Consider the following 22,373-nt stretch of genomic DNA (forward strand, 5'->3'; position numbering starts at 1 on the left):
GTCATAGTCTATTGTTTTGTGAATTGTCAAGTTTGGCTAAAGAAAAGCATAAAATACCCAGCAAAGCATGTAGAAAGAGAACTTTCTGGCTTCAGAGCTTCTGGGGTATAACATTCTTTGGAAAAGAACATACTCTATTATTGGATGCTGTCACAATTCTATTTTTACCTTTATTTGTTCTTATTAACTTCTGGATGCAGTCTTAGCAGAGTTGCAGCATAGAAGCCCTTATCTGACTCATCACTTCTCTTTCTTCTCCTTTATTTTTTTCCTGTGGGCTTCTGTTATCTCTAGGCCACATTTTAGCACTGATTTTGTAAATTCTCCAGTGCTTTTTTTGCTGTCTAATTTTAATAACCCCTAATTAACCACTGGGTTCTTGAGGACCTTTGCCTGTGTCAAACTCTTGATATAAAAAAAGTTAGCAACCAGTTGTTGATTGGATGGTTTCCATGGGAGCATGAATTAAAGATAGCAATGCTAAAATACAGGCTGATTAAAAAAAATTCCTTTGATGTGCTATTTGATCTTACTAACTAAAGATATGTAAATTTGCAAATTCAGCTTTCCTCTTGTACTACTTCGCACACTTACAGAAAAACCTTTCCTCACTGATTGCATTGGTATTTGCTGGCTGTTGCAGTGTCTTGTTGCTGCCTCGTGCATTTATTGCTGGGAAGGTTGCACAGGATCACAGCTCTGAGGGCATAGAGAGCTAATGAAGGTATCTCAGGGACAGAGGGGTAGGGCTGGGGTAAAGAGTGAGGGGGCTGAATTGCCTAACATACATGCCCTGATTTCTGCACTGAAGTCCTGCATGAGCAAAATGAATGTAATTTGTAATAGAATCAAGAAAGGATTTAACTTGTGTTAATGTCTGTCAGGGAGTTAGGTGGGCTCTGGTGTGGTTTGGCAGCACAGCATGCAGCAGGCTTGGAAAGCAGAGTGGTGGGACATGGGCCCATTGTATGCACAAAAAAGAGTTAAATACCTATGAGTTAACAATAGAGCCTTGGTTTAGTGTTTCAGGGAGCTGGAAATGAGAATTAGGGAACCCTGCTTGCTCAGATCCATTTCTAGGAGAATTGGAACCAGAGAGTTGCAGGTGTCATCACATGCTAATAAGTATTTATGAATATGCAGCACACCTGCTGTTGTCAGCTGTGCTCATGGCAGTACATGGGCACTTGGGTTAAGCATCTGGCTTTTCCTGGAACTAAAGGTAGGTATGAGTGACCAGATCATTGCACTTGTGTAAGGCCTTGTGAAGTGGAGGGCTCCTAATAGGAGTTACCTGTTTAGGTAGCTAGTATAGGCTTCCTGCAGTGAGTCTGGTTGTAACTTTGCTCTTTGTGACCTCTGAGATGCTGCTTTATGTTTGTTCTCTTCTGCTTAAGCTCTCCCAAGTGCTGTGTCCTCTTCATAGGTGCCTGTTGGGATGCAAATCCCTCTCTGGGCCCCATTTGCACAGGCTCAGAAGTACTCAGAAATGTGAGGGCTGAATTTAAACCTTCAGAGGAACTAAGATACATAAATCCATGCACACATAAGGTAGAAATGTAAGTTTAGTTTTAAACGAGTAGAGTATATTTCAAATGCCTTAAGCAAAAGAGACTGTATTAGTAAGAAAAGCCCTAAAGCCTAGTTTAAAGTTCAGTAGCATTACTTTTGACAAAGTTAGCTAAGTCCTAGACATAACAAAAACATCATGTAGCATTTCTAGCATTCCTAGATAGAACAGACAGAACTATGTAAATAGAGTTTGTGTGAGAAATTACGACCACTTTTGCATGTCAGTATTAGGCCTGGATAGTCCAAGAAGACAGTAGCAGAATCGTGTTTGTAGCTGACTGGGTCAAAAAAGAATAAAAATGCACTGCTTTGAGAATGCTTGAGATCTCAGATGGATGCTGCTGGTGCTAAGAAGGCTGCTGCTTCTGCTTGGGACACGGGGAATTTATGCCAAACAGCCTTGTATATGTAACAGCACAAACTGTTATCCTTTGAACTCCGCCTTCATGAGACTGATTTAGCCTGCAATAAATGACTTTTACAACCCAGTCTCTTTAGTCTTCTATGAAGGCCCCCTCCGCTCGACAGGTGCCTATCTCCTGAGAGCTGAAACAATGCATTACTGTATGCAGTGTGGAACTATATGTTTTTGTATACTTGCTGAGCTTTAAACCTTTTGCCACATAGAACGCCAAGTCTGTGCTGACTTCTTGTGTGAAAAATCTTCTCCAGTTCTTTAGAGCATGGACAGGAGATATGTTGCCAGAAGCTGGATTTCATTTTTAAACTGATTTATAGACAATTACCTATTTTCTTGTATGGTGTCCTGTTCTTGAAGTAGTTGGGACCATTGCCTGTCATGATTTCGTAAATACCTTTCCGTGCCATGACAATTTCCTGTATTCTTTATGAGGATGAAAAATCTCTGAACTCAGCAGGTAAGAAAAATTAAATGAATAGCTGGATATGTTGTTAAGCTTAAACACCAAAATATCTGCAAAACCAGACAGTAACATCACCATCTTGGACATAGTAGACACCCAGTGGCAGAGCCACAAGATTCCTGTTGAAGTTCTCAGGTGGCTGTGGAATGAAACTCTTCTGTGTAATCCTGTGGGCTTCTGGAAGATTATTTCATTGCCTTTGAAAAAATACTTAAAAGCCCAAAGAAGAAAAGTAAAAATAAAATGAAATTAACTGGAATTCAGGAAGTAGATCTGTGGCTGTCCTGTAGCATAGTGCCTTGAACTTTATCAAGCTTTATCAAGCCTTGAGACAGGTGCACTAAGCTTGTTCCTACGATATTATCTGATACTTGTGTGGTTTAGGTACAGGGTACATGAATTGCCAGAAGCATGATACAATAATGTTGCAGATCTTCTTTAAGATTGTTGACAGGCGTGGGTTAAAATCAGGTTAAAATAAATTCCACCCAAGAAAGAATCTCAAACTGCCTTAAGTCTGACTTGATAAAACCACGCTTAATTTCCAGAGGCTAGGATGTTAGAGACTTGATTGGGAATATGTAGATACATGTATCTTAACTACACATAGAAGGTCTGTGTTCAGTGGCAAGGATAATTGAGAAGGGTAGAATACAGTAGAAGTAGAAGCAGGTTATGGAGACCTGCTGAACATCTTTAATCAAGTACTGTCATTGCACTACTAAAGTGAAAAGCAGGGAGTTGTGGGGGCATTACAGAATTAAATCATGCATCTGGAATGGTATTAAGTGGGCTCACTTAATATGGTTCTGATAGGCATGCCACATGTTACATGAGACCATAGACATTCAGATGGTAAAACGTGATTGTCTAGTTCCTATATCAAATAATAAAACCCCTCCCCACAAATCTTGAGTAGCTGTGTACCATCATCTACTTTTTTTTTATGATATTATGAATTGTTATAAACTGATGTAGAGGAATGCCAATAAAAAGCAGATTGCCCCAGCAGTGGGGAAGCATCTCCTTTGCCCACTCCGTTATTTAGATGAAGATAACAAGATCTAGGGCATCAGCCAATGCTTAGGACAAGCTGTTGTTTCCTGGACAGCATGGTGCCAGTTGGCTGTCTTGCTTTCATACAAAGCAGCTGCTCCTGGCACCAGCTGACTTTCAGCAAGTAGGGGAGCCACATTTGTGGTCATGCTTGGGACAGACTGGCAGACTATGAAGTATTGCCTGTATGGGGTCAAGCTGCTGTTGATCAGATTTCATGGGGAGTGTTTGACTTTACTGTCCTTGCTGCTCTCTTGTGGCTCTGTAACAGATGTCTCATTGCTGATGTAGGCCAAGTTGGTTGCATTAAGACAAGGCTGTTCTGAATTTGCACTTGCTCAGGACAAGGAAACAAAACTAATCCTGCTTTACAAAGGTGAGTAATTTACTTAATCAAATTCCTTGTCCCAGGCAGAGTTTGCAGAAAAGGGCATAGGATGGATAGCACTGGAGACAATCAGGTGTCACTTCAGAAACGGAAGCATCCAGCTCTGGTTGTATTTTACACTTTCACTTGAGCTGGGTTAGGAAGTTAGGCTGATAAGGAGCTGGGATGGTTGAAAGGAATTGAAATGAGTTCATTTGGTATATGCACTCAAAATGTTTATGAATATATACAGACAGAAGAACAGCAGCTGTGTCCTAGAAAATTGTTTCATAGAAAAGACCATGTTGCAGTCACATGAACACGGCTATGAAAATGTGTCTGTAATCTGATGAAATGGCAATGATAACATTTTACAGTGATGCATAACCTCTCCACAAGCTGTGGAAGTTCTTGATGATATGGAAAAGGTGGCATAATTGGATGAGATCATACTTGAAATAATAAAAACTGAGGGTCTTATCTCCATTGTTCACAGGCTTTCTTGCACATGCCATTACAAAAAGATTATTTAAAGAAACCTGAGGCAGTGCAAACTTTTTTGGGAAAAACCCAACAACCAATAATAGAAGCAAAACACTAATTGTTCTGTTCTTAGCACAAAAATCATTAATAGCACAGTATCCCCTAAACAGCTGTTGAAAACAGAGACTTAGAAGTGCTTGCTATGGCAATAGTGTGCAGTTTGATTATGATTAGAGGGGGTTTTCAAGAGTAAAAAATTGTTGGATGCAACTTAAAGCGGACAAATACAAGCAAGTACGCTTTGATGAAAAATTGTTTGGAACTTCCCATGGGCTCAGGTGGCTTGTTCCCTATGTGGAGTAGTTTGTGGATTCCCTCTGCCATAAAACAGTGGCTGGAAAGAGCGATCTTGACAAACGTCCATGAAAAAAAATGGGCAGTTTGATTTTGTGATGCAGTGTCAAGTTCATTAGATGTAGTCTTGAACAAACAAGTAAAGCTGAACTTCAATGGGAGAACAATGCATGGAAAAAGGAAGAAAACTTTAAAATTAGAATGTACATGTTTGGTGTTTACAGAAAAGTTAAAGTGGGAGGTTGTCAAACAGCGACGTGCCTGGTTTTTTATGGTTTTGATTTTAATGAAGTGTGGTTATTTGGGATACGAACACCACAGGCATGAGCACCCTCTGCAGGATGTTTAAAGGGGTTTCCCACGCTATCGGTTTTGATTTTTTTAACGTTAGGTTTTTTCATCCTCACGGCTGGTGTCTTTCCCTTACCATGCTAGCCAAGTCGTGAAGTGGGAAGCCCCGGCACTGACCTGTTACTGTCGACCCCGGTGGCCCGGGGGCGCTGGCTGTCTCTGCGGTGTCTCTGCTGGGGCGGGCGCCGGATGGCACCGTCTGGGGTTTGTACGAATGGGCACGGTCGTCCAGGGCATAGATTTGTGTTCCGAGAGACAGACTGCCCCGCGTATAGGGCGCGGAAAAAGTCGCTTTCATTAAAAGCGAGGGGCCGATCCGGGACGCAGCTCCGCCGCAGGCGGCAGCTCCGGGAGTATTCCCGGCTCCCCGGGAGGAGGAGGAGCCGAGCCGCAGCCTGCCGGGGGCGGGAAGGGGCGGCAGGTTTGGGATGAGGCGGGAGGAGGAGGAGCTGGAGCGGCAGGAAGGGTGTTTCCCTGCGCAACTCCCGGCTGAAGTGACTCAGACAGGAAACTCCCTGCCAGGCGCGGCCCAGGAGCGGAGCCGCCGGGCCGACGCGACCCTCGGCGGCCGGGCCGAGCGGAGCCCCCGGGCGGGCGGACAGACAGACGGGCTCCTCCCGCCGCCGGGCAGCGCCGCTCCCGGGAGCCGGCGGAGAGCGGGTGAGCAGCGCTTCCCGGGGCCCGCCCGGGCGCCTTCTCCCCCTCCCACGAATTCGGGCTCTTCTCTGCGGGGCCGGGCGGCTCCGCGCCCCTCTCGCTGGTAACCGTGAGCCCCGTGCTCTTATTTGGGGTTGGTATCTGGTGCTCCCCGGAGCTGGGAGGTGCCGGCGGCGCCGGGAGGGTCCCGCTGTCGGGCGGTGCCCGGGGGCGCGGCGGGAAGGGCCGTGCGGAGCCGGGGCCGGGCAGCGGGCGGGCGGCCGTGCCCTCAGGGCGGGTTGGGTCCCTCAGCTGTGATTACCTAAAAGGCAATTTTGATTTTTATTTCTGCGCGTAAGGTTTGGCTTGTTCTCTTTCATGCGTGGCCCGTGTGTCTGCTACACTCGAATGGTCAGAGTTCTGCCTCCTAGGCTGTATTGGAGTTGGCTAGATGAGGGAAAAAAAAGCAGAAAGCCCTATGCAGGTTCATCTCACTCTTCAGAGGAAGGAGGTGGTCTGTAGTGTCTGTCTAAGGACGTGGAATAACTTCCTCATGAGGAACTTGAGAATTACCCAGTAAAAATAACTATGCTGTAATGACAGCAGCACTGCAAGCTTGAAAATCCCCAGATGGATGGTCTGCCACTCCATCCCTCCTCTCTGATGAGTAAAGGTGAAGGCAGATATGCACTTTATCTTTCTGAGTATTCCTGTAGTTCATCAACATCTCTGCTAAATTTTGGGCTTTCAGTAGGCTCTCATTGCCTTGATTTTTTTTTTTTCTGCGCTGTTTGATGGCAGGTTGGAGTAGCATTTAGACATGTAAATGGTTGTTTGTGCCAGGAAGGCTGTTGGGAGGAAGTTGTCTTTGTGGGATGTAGCCAGTCTGCCTGAAGTGTTGGCTGGAGAGTGTGTATTGGAAGAGGAGGAAAGCTAGCTGGAGGAATTTCTTCTTAATTAGAAGGTCATACCAGGCTTTTCTGTAAACTGTGGGAAATGGAAAGCTTAGGCTAATGAGCGACTCCAGTCCTTACTACATTCTAGTTACTTATTTGGCATAACTTTATTATAATAAGCTTACTGAACACGTACATATGCAGTATTGTTGGGTAGTGTTTTCTTCAAAATTGAATTTTTAATAATACTGTAATGCAATTCAGCAATCTCTGAATTATGTTTTTCTTAATTGTACTTAAACTGTTTTATGCTCAGAGAATGTCTGGGCTATGTTATAGAAAAAGCATTGAAACTCCTTACTTAATTTCTGATTCTTGACTTCATTTAAGTCCCACTTTTACCTTTAAAAAGGTTTTTTTTTTTTTTAACTTTTGTAAACATGGAGTTTCTCCTGTTCTAGTGTAAAAGACTCTTTAAGCTTTCCCAGGTAACTGGTCTGTGAAGTCTGGCTGGTGTAGGCTGCCAGTTGTCTCTGTAGCTGCCAGGAGGGAATAGAAAGAATTTGGAAGAAGTCTACAGCACTGGGAAGGCTTAACCCCAGTATCATCAAAGCTTGCCTGGCTTGCCTACTAAAAAGCGTACATCAGTCTTTCTTTGTAGCAGCTTAGATTTTTTTTTTTAATTTTTTTTCTTTTTTTTTTTTCTTTGTTTGCTAGGGACTATGTACTTGATGGAATATCTCTAATGTCCTTGGGTTTTCAGGTTGTCACAGCTAATTTATGTATTCTGAGAATAAACCTCTCTGGGTCTTAGAAAAAAACCCAAATTCTTTCACCCCCAGCATCCCTGCTTGAAGTGGGAAAGATTTTGTTTTGTTTACAGGAATGGTGCCTTAAGTTTTAGCTTTCATGTTTTTCAGATTCTCTGCTGCCTAGGTGTGTAGTTCCGAGCCTCATATTAAGTGCTGGTAAGCTCTCTTCACAGAGTAGGTAGACAAATCCTTTTCCTGCTGGAGACCAAGGACAAGGAGTACAACTTTCAGGTCCAAAAGCATAAACAACGGTGGACTGAAGGGAGGAACAAGAAGGATGAGACCTCCCAACCTGAAGTTGTAATTGGACAATTAAACCCAAATATGCAAAACCAAAACTTATAAAAGTGTAGGACCTTGTGACCATTCTAAGTCCATCTTGGGTGTAGCCCTGGTCAGGCTTTTGTCCTGCCCAAGGTGTACCCTAAAGGCCTTTCAGTAAATACCAACTTTATTATCTAGCTCTGTCCAGTGTCTGTTTCAGGTCAGCCTTCCCAAGGCATCAGGGAAGGACTTTGTTTTATTTATTGGTCTTGGTTTTGTCAGTTTCTTTTGAGGGTCCTGATGCGGAGAGTGGAGTGGTATTTAAAACATGCTCAGCTCTGCTAATTTAAATATCTCCCATAATAGATATCACAGCATTCAAACTTAAATGGAGCCAAATTACCTAAGTTGTTTAAATTTTTTTTTAAAAATATATATCTTACAAGAAAGGGAATGCTCCACAAACAATTTAGAATTTTCAGGTTTTACCTTCTACATGTGTGACTTAGTAAAAAAAGCTCATATAGTCCTTTAGTGATGTACCTGTAATATTCAAAGTATGAACTAACAAAATTCTTGTTTCTTCAGTTTGCCTTAGATGGAAATTGTTGTCTGGGCTTAAACAAACAGATTCTCTTGGTCCATTATGCTGACTTTGTAGCATAATTAAGTAATTACCAGAAATCTGTTCCAGCTATTTTCCGTGTTAGATGTTTGTCTGATAAACTCCTTAGGTTTTGGTTAGTGCTTTGTTTATTCATTCTGGGAGACAATTGTCTTGGAAAGTGGCTTGTTCCCAAGGGTGCATTTTAAAATCTTGCCGTAACTCTCTTGTCAGAATCATTGGATTTTTATTTTTAAATTTATTTCTCGAAGTATTCCAAGATATTCAGGTTGAGGTGGAAAATTCAGAGTGGTTGGAATTGAGCTGCAAGTTTAGCACAAAAATATGGAACAAAAAATCCCCACAAAGCTCTTTTTCGTGGAAACACTTGTATTTATCCTCTGGCTTGAAAGCTGCTAGAACTTTTTGCAATGCTATATGAGGGAAAAAATAATTTTAATATAATTTCCGTGCCTTTTTATGTACATATCAAGTGAGTTTCGTTTTAGAGTTTTTGCCCTGTGTTTTCTGGGCAAGCACTTAAAGTGATTCCTTTGCTGTACCAACAAGTCAGGTAAATTTGAATGCTGGGCAGCATGTTTTACCCTGCTGAGTTGGAAGTCAGCTGTGCATTTGACTTCACTGCTCTCAAAACAGTGACTGTCTGAACTTCTGAATTTCCACTGTTTCTACATTTTAAAATAACTGCAGCAGCTATGGCAAGCCCAAACTTAATAAGCAATTATGCTTGAACCAAGTTAAGTGCTTGTTTACCTAGGGATGCTGCAGGAGCTTGGCACAGTCCAGGCGTGAGTGGCCAGTGAACTGGTTCCGGGTGGATCCATCCCTGTGTGTGGGAATGTGATTCATTTAAACAGTCCCGAGCTTCCCTGGGAACCTGTTCTCAGGGATGAAGGCAGAGAGAGGGGAGTAAATGTAACAGATTTGTAAATTTTTGATCTGTAGAACATATACCTTGTTACAAGTGGCCTCTGGCAGACTTTACTCCTGTGGAGCATCTTGCTACTTTTTGGCTACATTGTTATTTGTACATACAAGGAATAAAAGCCGCCTATCTTTGTCCGCGTTTTTGTGCAGAACTGAGACAGTAAAATGAAAGAAGGACAATTCACCATTGTGAAATATGACTGTATACCTACAAAACCTCACAGAGAGCTTGGTAGTGGTCCTTTATATTTTAAAGCTACATACGTCAGTTCAAAATTCTTCTTTACTGCACGTCTGGCCTTAGAAGCTGACATTAGTAGGGCTCGAGGGCACACTTTGCTGTGTAATACTGATAACAGAGTGCGTATTGATTTGCTTTGTTAAAACGTAATTCCATTAATCCACATCACTGCCTTGCTGGTGGTAAAATTAATGTATGATGCATTGATGAGACTTGCTACAAGAAGACAGAGGTTGCAAAATACAGTTAATCTTTCTATCTCTTGGCACCAAAAATGTTCTATGATATGTCGGGTAGCTCCTTATCTCTTGTAAACACACTGGCAAAAAATCCTGAAGCTTGTTTTCTTCATGAGATTGAAAAGATTTTCTCTGTGTCAGTATGTACTGTTTACTGTCTACCTCTGTTTTGTCTGTAAATATATATGCACTCACAAGTGTGTGTATTTGTGAAGAAAATCCTGTATTTCACACACTTCAATGTTTTGGGGGAAAAGTGGCTGTCTTGGACTTAGACTGTAAAAAGTAGGGTTGTGGTAAAGGTTGGTATGGCACAAATAATCATCAAGCATCAAATGAGGGAAAGGCACCCCCCCTTTCCCTCAGGCTGACCATCAGCAGACAGCAAGTGAATTTATAGCCACGTAGCCTTTCTGCAGAAAGACCATTGTGGGAGAAGTGATTTAAGCTGAGTTGAGCACAAATCTATCTCGGGGTATTGGAGAGGAAGCCCATATCTCCAAGCCTCCCCAACTGGGAGATGGTGGTGATCCCTGCTTCTGAGGAGCAGCACTTGTGTCCTGCTGCTGTATCTGTTCCCCACATTTTCTGTAGCTGTTTCATTCTGCCAGACCTCTGCTCCTGCTGGAAGGGACCCCAGCAGGGCATCAGTCTGATGCTGAGCTCAGGGTGGAAATCCCTTCATTGCTAAATTAGCTGCCTGCTAGGCACCTGCTGTGTGGGACTTAACCAGCTGTGGTCTGCTGCAGATTTGCAGGCCTCTTAGTCATGCAGTGAGGTCCCTGCTATACTCTTCTCAATGACTACAGAGAAGTAAAAGTGAACATGTTAATTCTTTAACTGGGTGGTTGTTCTGTGATTCTGTGTGTGTGTGTTGCCAGGACAGGTGCTCTGGCCTAGGCAGAGCTTAAAGTGAATGTCCTCCACAGGAGAGCACATTGCACCTCTTAATTTTACTAGAGCTTTTAGTGGAATTGGCAGTTCTGTTCTTGCTTTCATCAGCAGTAAATGCCAGGGGAGCAGGCTGTGGTGCCCTCCTTTTCTGTTTGTGAGTGCTCCTAGCTTACAATGTGGTTTTTTGTGGGGTGAACTTGTATGATTTCTCTTTGCTTGAGCCAAATACTGGGAGATTTTTCTCAGTTCAACAGTCTGTCTTTCAGCAAGTCTTTTACGTGGCTGGTTTTTGCAGGTCTGCTTTCCAGCAGTGTTGGTCAGGAGGTAAGAGAGTGACAAATAAACTTTCTAAAGCTAATAATTGCTCATTTGGTGGAAAAAAAAGCCGTCCTCCCTTTTTTCTCTCCACTGAAAGGCATCTTAAGAATTCAGGCAGTGTATAGACTTATGCTTACTAGATGACACTCTCTGCAAATGGTTAGCAGGGTTGAGTCTCAGTAATGTTTTTATGAATAACTATATTCTGAAGTAAAAGAAAAATATTAAATGGTGCTTTTGGTTTTAGAAACAAATAGATTTAAAAACCAATACTATGGTTTTATGTTAAGACATGAGTCTCAAGAGTTGACATGCTAAATAGTGATTCCAGCTGTGCAAATGACACAAGGTACGTTTGGAGATGCTTGCTTTATACACTACACCTATACAAGAGATTTGTTTCCAGGGTTTAGATAAAAATATGTTAGTGCTGTAGTTCATTTTAAAATACTTTAGTTCTGATAGGAGCATGGACACTTTGTTGGCAGGAAATAAAAATGTTGAAACTATTTATAACATTCTTTCAGTATAATTCTAATTATTTTAGGTGGGGTCAGTGATATAAAATCAATAAGGAGAGTACACTGAATTATAGATTCTGAGTATGAAGTTCAGGCAAGCTGTCATGACACATGGCTCAAGATAGATATGAATTCTTGTCAGGTGATATCTGAAGTAGAGACTTGGTTGAAATGTCACTAAAACTGTCTATTTTCTTGTATAAAATACTACAGATGATGAGCTCTTTCTGATGAAAAAGAGAGCTTAAGAAATTAAAATTTATTTATTTTTGTTTTCTCTTCTACTCTGTTCCATACTATTTCCTTAGTTTATTTAAGAAAACTATTAAACCATTATTTACTTCTTCTCTGATTCACTCTCTCCTCACAGAAATGCACATAATGGTAGATTTTTTTTTAACAGCTTCTGAAGCCTGTTGATTTGGAGTTTTTGTTTGTTTTCTTTTTAAATACTGTAATTTTGCAAAATTGTACATTATTTTCGCAATCATTTAGATAATAAAAAGCTATGTATAAGCATAGATAGTACAAGTTTGCCTAAAATATCTTCCAACTTACTTTTCAGATGAAGCTGTGTAATTTTTTTTAACTGAAAGGGGAGAGTGGTGTATTGTTGACTTACCAAGAGCCTACAAGTATAGAGGAGGAGTGGGATTGACAGCAGACAGCATCTCTTTCAGAGTAATTTTTATTGAAGCCTTTGTTCAATTTTTAAACTGAGAATAAGGCAACACTGAAGCCAGAGCTTCAGCTGCAGACTTGCATTGAAAAAACCCGCTGGATATAATTAATGCCTGTCGTGTCATTGGGGGTCATATGCTGGAAGATGGAGCTGGATGCAAAATGCAGAGGCACTGTGGAAGGGAGACCTGAGGGGCTGCCCCTGCCTGGACCGCTGCCCCCAGCAGTGGTGTGGTGGGTGACCTTCCCACAGGCAGGGGTGTTGCCAAGCAGACTCCCCTGAGAAGCTGTAAGACTGACCCTGGAGCAACCATCTGTGTAACGGAGCTAAGGGAGAGAATGCTGTCCTCCCCTCCCCTGAGAAAATGTTTTTCTTTATTTCCTTCTAGCCTTGTGAAATAAAATACAGAACTCACATGCTTTATGAGGAACTGTAGTGATGGGACAAAGACTAATGGGTTCAAACTGAAAGAGATGAAATTTAGCTAAAAGGTATGGAAGAATTCTTGACTGTGAGGGTGGCGAGGCATTGGAACAAATTGCCCAGAGAAGCTGTGGGTGCCCCATCCATGGAAGTGTTCAAGGCCCGGTTGGATGGGGCTTTGAGGAACCTGGTCTAGTGGAAGGTGTTCCTGTCTGTGGCAGGGAGGATGAACTGGCTGGTCTTTAAGCTCCCTTTTAACCAAAGCCATTCTGTGAGCCTAAACAGACGGTTTGTCTAAGGCTGGCAGGTTGTGTTGTTGCTTAGATAGAAATCTGAAGACTCCAGACTCTTGTCCTCGTCTCCATCTTTGAGGCGCATCTCTTTTACCTGTAACATGACAGTCCTCCATCCACTGGCGTGTCCCCCAGCCCCTGTCAGCCCATGTACACAGGTGCGCCCCTTTTGGTTAAAGTACCAGCACTCTCTTTACTCCAGACACACAGGGCAGCCATGACACGCAGGCTGAGCACGTGTGAGCAGTCTGCGGTGGAAGACTTCATCCTGGGCCATGCCAGGCTAATTCTGTGTGAGCCTGCTTTCCTTTCTCTTTGTGGAGTGGTTATTGCTTTTGCTGCTCCCTTTGTCGTTCTTTGCAGAATGCTCACAGTGGGAGTGTTATCTTTGCTAAGAAGTGAGAGAGCTTTTCACAACAATCATAGGTGTAGTTCTCACATGCTGTAAGTGCTGTGCTTCAGTACTCAGGTTCTGTTCTAAACTTCAGTCTTGTCCAAAGCACTGCTGTGCAGCATTACTTCCTACCACACATGCAGCAGCAGGATCGGGAACAAATACAGAAGAAATGCTTGTTGAGAACAGCTGCAGGAGAGAGCAGCATCAGCAGAATGCAAAAATGGGTGTGGAGGAGTGAACTGTGTGAGAGGAAAAGAACATGAAAAAGAGAAGAAGGAGTTGGTCAGGAAGATGAAATGGTGCAATTCAAAGGTGTAATACCAGAGAATATTAATAGGGTAAGGCAAGTAAGTGTAGCAAGACAGATCTCAGCATACCTAACCTAGAATGGAACAATGCTTAAATCTCTAACTTCATTGCAGTCTGAAGAGAGGCCAAATATTGCAGAAGGGTGTTCATTCTATACACTAGTTAGTTCACTCAGAACTAACTCAGTTCTGTGAGAATTAGTAAATGAACACAAACCCTCTCAGCCATCTAGCCCCATCAACAGCAGATTTAAAAAAAAAAAAATACATATGTGACATATCTTGGGTTTTAGACTTATGTTCACAGATGAAGCAAACCAAACAAAACACCTCTGAATTCTTGTGGCACGAGTGCCATTGCGGAGGGGGGTTGCATGCTGCAGGACAAACTTCAGAGACAAGCTCTCCCTCCTTGTTCATCTAAGTGGGATACTTTTGGAGGAAATTTTAGAGACTTAGGCTTCTCCCATGCCGTATCAGAATGGATTTTCAAATAAAATAAATGGCATAAACAGAATGAAATTTTCATTTTTTAAGTGTGTGTGTTTTCCACTTGAGCTTCCTATGGAGGGATAGGATTTCACCCTGTATTTAAATATCAGGAAGTTGTATCTCTCTACTAAAGCTTCAGGATGTGGAATGATGTTGCAGATGCATAGTACTGGCCAGGCTGCCTTTCGAAATACCTGGTTTTTACCTGCTGCATCATCATCATCCACTGCAGATGCCGCTGCTGTAGAATTAGTATGTGCTCATCCTGCTGGCTGCTAGCATGGCAGGAGGAGATAAATTTTGTGGTGCTTTGCTAGCAAAAATACAGTGATTCCAGCCTGGTGCTATGGTACAGGAGTGCTAAGGTTGCACGGTGTTCTCTAGTCGTGGGAGAGTTTTCTTACTGATGCTGTAGAAAGGAATAGTTAGTAGATGTACACGTGGTGGCAGGCATAAGGAAAGGCAATTCTGGACTACTGACTCACCAGTCTTGGTATAGGCTTCATCCGAAGAGCCTGAGACTCACCCATTCCTAATCTCCTGTGATGATAGTGTCACATCTTCCTTTTATTTGAAAAGTGCTTGAATACATCCAGGATATTGAAAGGGGAGTTACTTGACAAGCATAACCAATTGTCCTTTGAGTCTTGGTGGTCATTGTGTCAGCAGGCCCTTTCAGCTCCATGACAGCATCCTTAGCAGTGCTGTCCTTCTGACCTTGATTGTCCTGTGGGAGGAACAGTACTGACTCACTGACGTGTGGCTTTTAGGTTGGATTAATGGTGCTGCTGTTGCTTACTGATACTGCCCAGAATTCAGTTTTCCAGGTGATAAGACTTGTGTTTCACTGAGCACTTTAACCTTGCTTGCAGAGTCGTAGCACAGGCATTGCTTGTGTAAAGAAATTGTAGGAATGGGGATTGCTTGTTGGGATGTTTCCCTGCAGGGGACAGAAGCTGAACAGGTAGCAGTGTGGATTGCACGAAAAATTCACATGTGATTGAGCACAAAGAGCTTTTAATTTAGGAAGCTGAGATTTTTCTAAAACAAAACAAACAAACACACACACACAAAAAAAGAAAGAAAAGAAAAAAAAATTCCATGCTCTTAGCCTCATGTTCTTCCCCTAGTCTGTGCCTGTTTTTGAAGGCCTGCATTTATTGTGAGCCACATCACCCTATTGGAGTCTAATACTAAATTAATTGTCTCTATTATGTGGCTGTTCTTCTGGGACTCACTGTGATGTTTGGATGGGATAATACAGTGCTGGAATTTTTTTCTCTTTTTCACCTATTAAGCCTTTTTTAACATTCCATTTGCAGATGTATTTTTGAAAGCTAAACAGTATGTCAAATCTGTTGCACAAAGGACTGTCAGCTGCTGTTTGCTTTCTTCTGTCTTTTACTTTAATCAGGCAGGCCCGTAAATGATGTGAAAAGCATTTTTCTTTGCTCCTTCAGCTTATGCAAATCTGTTGCTTAGGAACAGAAAGGAGCTCCAGTCCCAAAAGGAACATCTTAGGCTGATCCGCTTGGCAAAAAGGCAGATTGTGCTGTCCAGAGCATAGAAAAAAGAGCATTCAAACAGAGAAGATCCATCGTGTTGCCGTTCTCTGAAGTGCTTTAGGCGTCAGGGTGTTAAAATGTTTTCTTCTCAGTCTGAATTGATAGGTAAGCAGTTGAATGGCTGAGGTGTTTGAAATTAAAATAAAACTAAAAGGGCGTTTTTCAGAGAGATATTGGAGGTTTGAAATAAAAATTAATATTTTTGTAATTGCTGTGCTGTTCTTGGAAGAGAAAATCTGTTCCTTTTGTTCTCTTTCCATTACAAGAGCCCTTTGTGGTTGGAATCTCATGGTTTAAATTGAGTAGGAACATTACGCAGAATATTGAATCAAATTTTCATAATAGAAAAACTATTTAATTGATTTTCTGCAATCCAGTAGCATAGAAAAATGACACAATGGGACAGAAGAAACCTAAAAATGTTGTGCAGCTATAGGGATAAAACTTAACTTCTGCTGCTGTCTGACCAATTCTGTTCTTGTGGGAATGTTGTCATTAGTTGCCGTGGAGTTTACTGAGGCTGGTCCTGAAGACCCCAGTTCAGCAGGCCAGTCAATCATCTTCTTAAATACATTTTCATTTGGATTTCTTTTCTTCAGTGTGTGGACTGTGGAGTATCTTTGCTTCTCTCTCTCTCTCTCTCTCTTTTTTTTTTTTTTTTAATAATATGCTTCTCTTCTCCTTCTTTAACTGCAGTATGTAAAATTTTCCTGATTTTTGTCACAGAATTCTCTCCTTTTAAGTAGGATACACTTGGATTTATTTATTCAAAAGACATTTAAAATTATTTATTTATATTAATATATAATAATTTATTTTAGGCAAAACCACTCAAGTGGATACATATTTCAATTGATGAATTGCACAGCAATTTTAATCTTCAGTATCCATGATACTATATTTTAATTTAAGATTCAAAGATTCTGCTTTTGCAGACTTGGGAAAGAAGAGAGGCAGTGTCAAAGGAAGTTGCTGTTTAAAGTGCAGACATGCTTCCTCTTTGTTTTATTTTGAGCCTGGGAACATGTACAGACACTTGGAGATGAAATGCATCTATTCAAAAACAAAATGTGTCCAGTGGACTGCAAAAAAGCATGGGGCATCCCCTTCCAACATAATTTTTCAGTCAAATGAAATATTATTTTCATCTGTGAAGTCAGAAAATATTAAAAAATTTCTGCAGCCCAACAATTTTTTATTATTGAAACTCCACCTTAATTAACTCACTCTTTGGGCATGATGCCTCTTCATATTTTTCATATGAAATAATTTTTTTCCACTTAAAATTCCAGTGTCAGAGAGCTTTTTGGGTTATGTAGAGAATGCTCTTACCAAAACCAATTCCCTGGATATCCCAAAACACCTCTGCTTCCTTAGGCTGCATTCTCGAGCTGATATTTGCATGTGTTTTATTGCTGTTGGAGGTGTGCTGGTTTCCAGGGCTTACACTGACATGGGGGCGGCTGGGGGTAGGGTGTGCTGAGCACATCTGCTTGCCCCACTCCCAGATCTCTGAATGTTCTGGGGTAACTTCTGCCATGGGGAAAGAGAGAGAAACTGTGCTTGAGTGGGTCAGGCTTGGCTGATCCCAGCTCAGAGCGTGGTGTGAGGCCCCGGGCTGCCAGCTGCAGCCCAGAACTGCTGATCCAGCCCTTTGTGACGAGGGGCCCCAAACTCTCCTCTCCAGGGCTGGGAACTTGCTCTGCAGTTTGATGACGATAGGATGTGTTTTTGCTGGACAGTTTCAGGCTGTTTGAAGTGTAACTGTCTGCATTTTGAATGGATGCATGCTACATTTAAACTCAGTTTTCTGTGAGCTTTTGGTTAAATGAAGTTTAAAATCTGGAAAATTTCTTTTCTTTTTTCTTTTTTTCCCCCCCAGAGGTATATTTAAGATACTGGTGTAGTGTGTAGCTTGGTATCAAGAATGGTGAAGTAAGCTCAATGCTGATATTCCTCTGACTCTTCTCACCCTGAGATTCAGCAGGGACTCAAATCTTAGCACGTTCAGCTCTTCCCACGTGCCTGGCCAGATGCTGTCAGAGGTGCTGGGATGAATGTGTCTTTTAGGGCAAGGAAGGAGAGGGTCTGTCAAAAGAGACAGTAGCAGCAGTTGGGCTGCTCTGAAGAGTACAGGACTTCAGGAGAGGTTTCCTCTGCTGTGTCACTGCTGTGAGGATGTTCGTTCAGGAGCAGATGGGACATGCTTCAGTTTACAACACCTGTTTTCAGAGTGGGACGAATGATTCAAGGGAATTTATTTCATCCAACACATTTCATCTACCCTTACTAGCTAGCTGCAACACGTCATGCCAGAGCAGCATAAAGACCCAGCTGAACAAAGACAGAATCTTTGTTCTCTTTGGTGGGGATGTCCTGATAATTAATCTGAAGTTTAGCTGAAGAAAATGTGTTTCTTTACATCACTGTCCCTTTTTTGCTTTTCTTTTTACTGGTGGTTAATGACAGAAGGAAATCAGCATCCCTGAACAGCTGAGCTGTTGCCTAAATGAGATGACCCTTGTCAGCCCTGCATGGTGGGGCTGCTTGCTGCATATCCATGTGTGATGCTGGTGTTCGGGGAAGGTATCAGCCACAGCATTGACTGCTAATTCAAATCTTTTCCCTGCTGTTATATCATTAAAACCCATCTTTCATTTTCCATGAAGTTTAATTTTCAGGGCACAAGATGAGCATGTGGTAGCAAGACACAGTTGTGCCCAATGTCTGATCTTTCCAGTATGCAGCAATATACCAGCAGATGTACTGTAAGGACCTGACAGCAAAAAACACCTGACACCAAAAAATCCATTTCCAGGTTGTTCCCTGCTGCAGTCCACCGTGTGTCAAGAGGGAAGCCTGCTGTCTTACTGCTCTAATGGTTGTGTGAGGATAAATCCTTAGAGATTTCAAAATGAGGGTGCTTAGATGTCCTGAGGGTGTCAAACCTTTGAGTGAGTGATGCAAAGGAAAAAAGTGCCTGCCAGCTGTGGGATTTAGATTTTGGTTATTTTTGTTTATTTCAGGGAAGTTTAACATCGTTATTTCAACTTCCATAAAGTAAAGCAAGAATTGTCATAAAGTAAATACCTCTGCTTGCTCTGTCTAAATCTTCTGAAGAAAAGTTGACTTTCACTGTAGCTTGATATTCTTTACCTTTATTTTTATAACTAAAGGACTGAATTATACTGTTTATCAGTTTTCTGTGGGAATATTCACTTCACAGTCTTAATATAGGTTGATAATGACAGTTTGCAAGTAATTTAAATGGCATATGTACTTGTATTCTCCAAGGACTTTCCATTCTTTCCCTGTGTATTTTCAAGTTACTCAGTATACCTTTGGGTTTTTTAGAATATTTTGTGGTAACTTGATATCAACCTCATCATCTCTCTATCTTGTCTAGCACAGCCATAACATTGTATCTGATAACTTTTGTGGGGGAGGGCTTTATTTTTCAGCAGTAAGTAGGTATCATCAAACCCAGTTATTCGAGGTAGAACTTTTATGTTGGGACTCAATGTCTTTTTGAAACTCAGCTGGATAGATTCATAAGACTATTAGAGGACATTTCTGGGAAGTCTTGGCCATAGGCTGAAGAGGAACTGTGTGGTAATTTCTACACTTATAAGAAGATCTCGATAAGGGTACAGTTACCTAAGTTCATTTGTTTTACCCACATTTATTTATTTTTTAACTTGGTTGCTAGCTACAAGTTATATCTGTTGGAATCAATGCACTGCTACTGAACATGTATAAGAACTATCTTTTATCATCAAGCGTATTTTTCCTGTTTTAGTTTTTAATAGGCTGAGTTCTGCTTAACTCTATCACTGAAAGAAAGCTTAAAAGCTTGTTGCTTAACCCTCTAGTATTTGGGGGATTTTTTTTGCCTCCAAGTTTGATAGCAAAATAGTTACAGCAGTCCTTTCTCTCACAGTGATTCTGAAATTAATGCTCAGTTCTCTGCTTTGTCAGTCCTTGCCTTCTGTAGTTCTTATTATTTTTTCTGGTCAGGTAGGTTTTTTTTTTTGTTTTTTTTTTTTTGAAAAAGCATTTTTCTCCATAATTTGCTCCTGTTCATATTTTCTTCCTAATAGTCTGAAGCTTCAGGAGGCCCAAAAGAGCATGGTTGAGAGATGCGTGCTGGCTGTTTTCTGGTTTGTTTGGAATTAAGAATATAGATCTTCTGTAAAGTCTTAGACATTATTCTGTAAAGATGGAGATGTGGAAATGATATCTCTGCTAGGACTGACAATCATCTCTAGGTATCAAAGCAATGTTGTTAGCAGGGCACTGCTAAGCACGCAGTTGCACAGCTGAGAGCAATGGTGCAGAATTATGACATTTTTTAAAAAAACTGCCAACTCATTTTTTGTGAATATTTTCAATAATAATCCCGTTCTGAAGTTAAATCAAAATGTGAACAATGCTAGAGGAGCTTCCTTTTTTTGGCTTAATTTTTCCCATGGTCAGAATGTGAGAGGCAGCTCAGTGAGCTTCTCCACAGCACAAGCTCTTCTGAGCAGGTCAGGCCCATGTAGTGCCCATCTCCTTCAGAACGGAAGAAAAAAAGGATATCTTAGTTTAAGCCAGTCTGTGGCCTTGCACTAACATACTAAAAAAGCTCCTAACCCTGGTACTGATATCTCTTGATCCTTGGACGTGGTGGGACTTGGTACTGGGAGGCTGAAGTTCATTTCAAGACAGGGATTTTCTTGCTTTGAAATCAGAAAAAGGAACTGAGAATCATCACAGGCATTGCTCTCCCCTGCTTAGAAAGCTGTATGTGCTCATCAAACACCAAAATTTAGCTGAACAGTTGCTGGTGTATTCTCTCTACTCAAGGGAGAGTGTCAGAATCATGAATGTTGAATATTCACTAATTAAATTGTGTACAACCAGGAAAACGTGTTCTTGTTCATGCATTTTTATTTTAGGGCTTTAAGGATGGGTCGTAATTCAAAGATACCAAAAAGAAAAATATTATTTCAGAAGTAATGCTTACATGTCTTCTGCCTGAGAAGAGCTGTCCTGGGAAGTCTCATATGGGTATAGAACTGAAAACACAGCTTTGTAGGAGTTTAGGAAGAAAAAAATTCTCAGTTTGGGTAAATGTCCTCATATAACTCTAATGATGAGTGTGACTACAGCGTTTTATTCTGTTCTCACTTGTGTAAACTCTTAATCAAACTTTTTGTTTTTTTAGTAGGTTTTTGAAGTTTATGTTCTCTGCCAGAAAGGAATCTGTTAAACATTAGCTCTCCTGCCCAGTAATTTCATCTGTTAAAAATTCATGACTGTTAAGGAGGCAAAGCTGTCCAATTTTGTGTCTTGGGAATTTTAGCTTTTATTAAATTAATTTTTTCTGAGGTTAGGGGAAAAAAAAATCTGCTTTTGCCAGCCCTTCATCCTTGTACATGAGAAACAGCTGTTGTCTTTTGGAGCTTGTTTTATCAACAAAGATAAAGAAGGGGAGAAAACCCCTGAACCAGTTCCGGCTGTTGCCCTGCCATTGCTGTTGTCAAAACTCCTCTGCTCACTTCTGGAGGAGCAGAGGGGAAATGTGAATCACGCCCTCACAACATTTGAAAATGTGTCAAAGCTGGGCAGGAAGGAGCTGCTTCCTCTTTCATGTCTTGCTTGATACTGGAGTGCGAAGGCTGGAGAGCAGAGACATTGAACTTGGCCAACAGAACACCAGACGTGTGGATACCTTTGGCAAAACGGCAAAGCAGAGGTGTCAGCGAGCAGATATTTACAACTGTCTGTGCCTAATGGCTTTTGTTTTCCTGCTTTGAAAAATGCTGATCTTAGGGAACATGCTGAAGGACTTCAAAAAATGTTCCTTTCCGTATTTCTTTTCACAACCTGGAGGGCAGCAGGAAGCTTTTGTTTCTTACTTGTCCCCCTGGCCTGTTAATGAGGGTTCCCCAGACCTGTGCTGTTTAAATAGAAGGCAGTGTAAGTCAGCTTGGATTTTGGATTCTATTTTTAAATTGTTCTCTAAGTATTAGAAAAAAATCCACAGATACTCTTATAATCTGAACATAGCTGATGCTGGAGGATTGCTCCTGTGCAGCTGTAAATATTGAGGCCAAAAAGCATGCAGGTGTGCTTTCAGAATTGGGACCATACAGGCTGCATCTTCAGAATATTCACTTGTAGTGCTAAGGAAGTATAAGCCGGGAGCTTGGTTTTTGTGAATGCCTGTCTCTGTTCAACAGCAGGGACCCGTCATTGGTGGACCATGTTTTAGGAGAAGAAGGAAAATGTGTGGGCTGGGGAGAAGCTGCTGATACTTTCCTTGCATGCAGTGACAGCTCCACTTTCCACAGATAGTTGCAGTAGTTTTTGGTGTATAACAGCTGGCCATTTTTCGCTGTGGGTTTTAGAATGTTTTTTGTAGTGATTTCGTGGAGCCAATGCTTTATGGCCATTTGCCTGTCCAGTGGGAGAGAGAGCTATGGGCCCGCTGATCCCATCCCCGGCACATCCCAAAGCAGCTGCACAATGGGTGTTTCTACTTCGACAGAGAGGCTAAGAGGAAGAAAAGTTTCAAATTGGAAGGAATGTCTCGGTTAATCTGTTTTGTTTTTTTTTTTTTTTTCTAGCAAATCAAGCTAAAGATTGATTTATAGATACTCAGACTCATATATAAAGTGCCTATAGATATAGACTTATCTGTAGATGCTCTGACTACTTGGCAGCTCAGTTTCCTCTAAGGTAAAACTGTTCGGTCTGACCGCCTCACAGGGCTTTTGGCCAGCCAT

At 41.6% G+C, this 22,373-nt stretch overlaps 1 protein-coding gene across 2 annotated transcripts in view; it reads left to right on the plus strand.

The window, feature by feature from the left end:
* The first annotated feature begins 5,550 nt into the window (after nt 1–5,550).
* The window catches only part of CYFIP1 (cytoplasmic FMR1 interacting protein 1), a 75,259-nt gene continuing 58,436 nt past the window's right edge, over nt 5,551–22,373 (plus strand). For both annotated transcript variants that reach the window (XM_066313566.1, XM_066313565.1), the window contains exon 1: nt 5,551–5,727. The gene's annotated coding sequence lies outside the window, so the exon portion shown is untranslated. The remainder of the gene's footprint in view (nt 5,728–22,373) is intronic.

The sequence above is a fragment of the Sylvia atricapilla genome, chromosome 2 (genome assembly GCF_009819655.1).
Source record: "Sylvia atricapilla isolate bSylAtr1 chromosome 2, bSylAtr1.pri, whole genome shotgun sequence".
Classification (NCBI taxonomy): Eukaryota; Metazoa; Chordata; class Aves; order Passeriformes; family Sylviidae; genus Sylvia; species Sylvia atricapilla.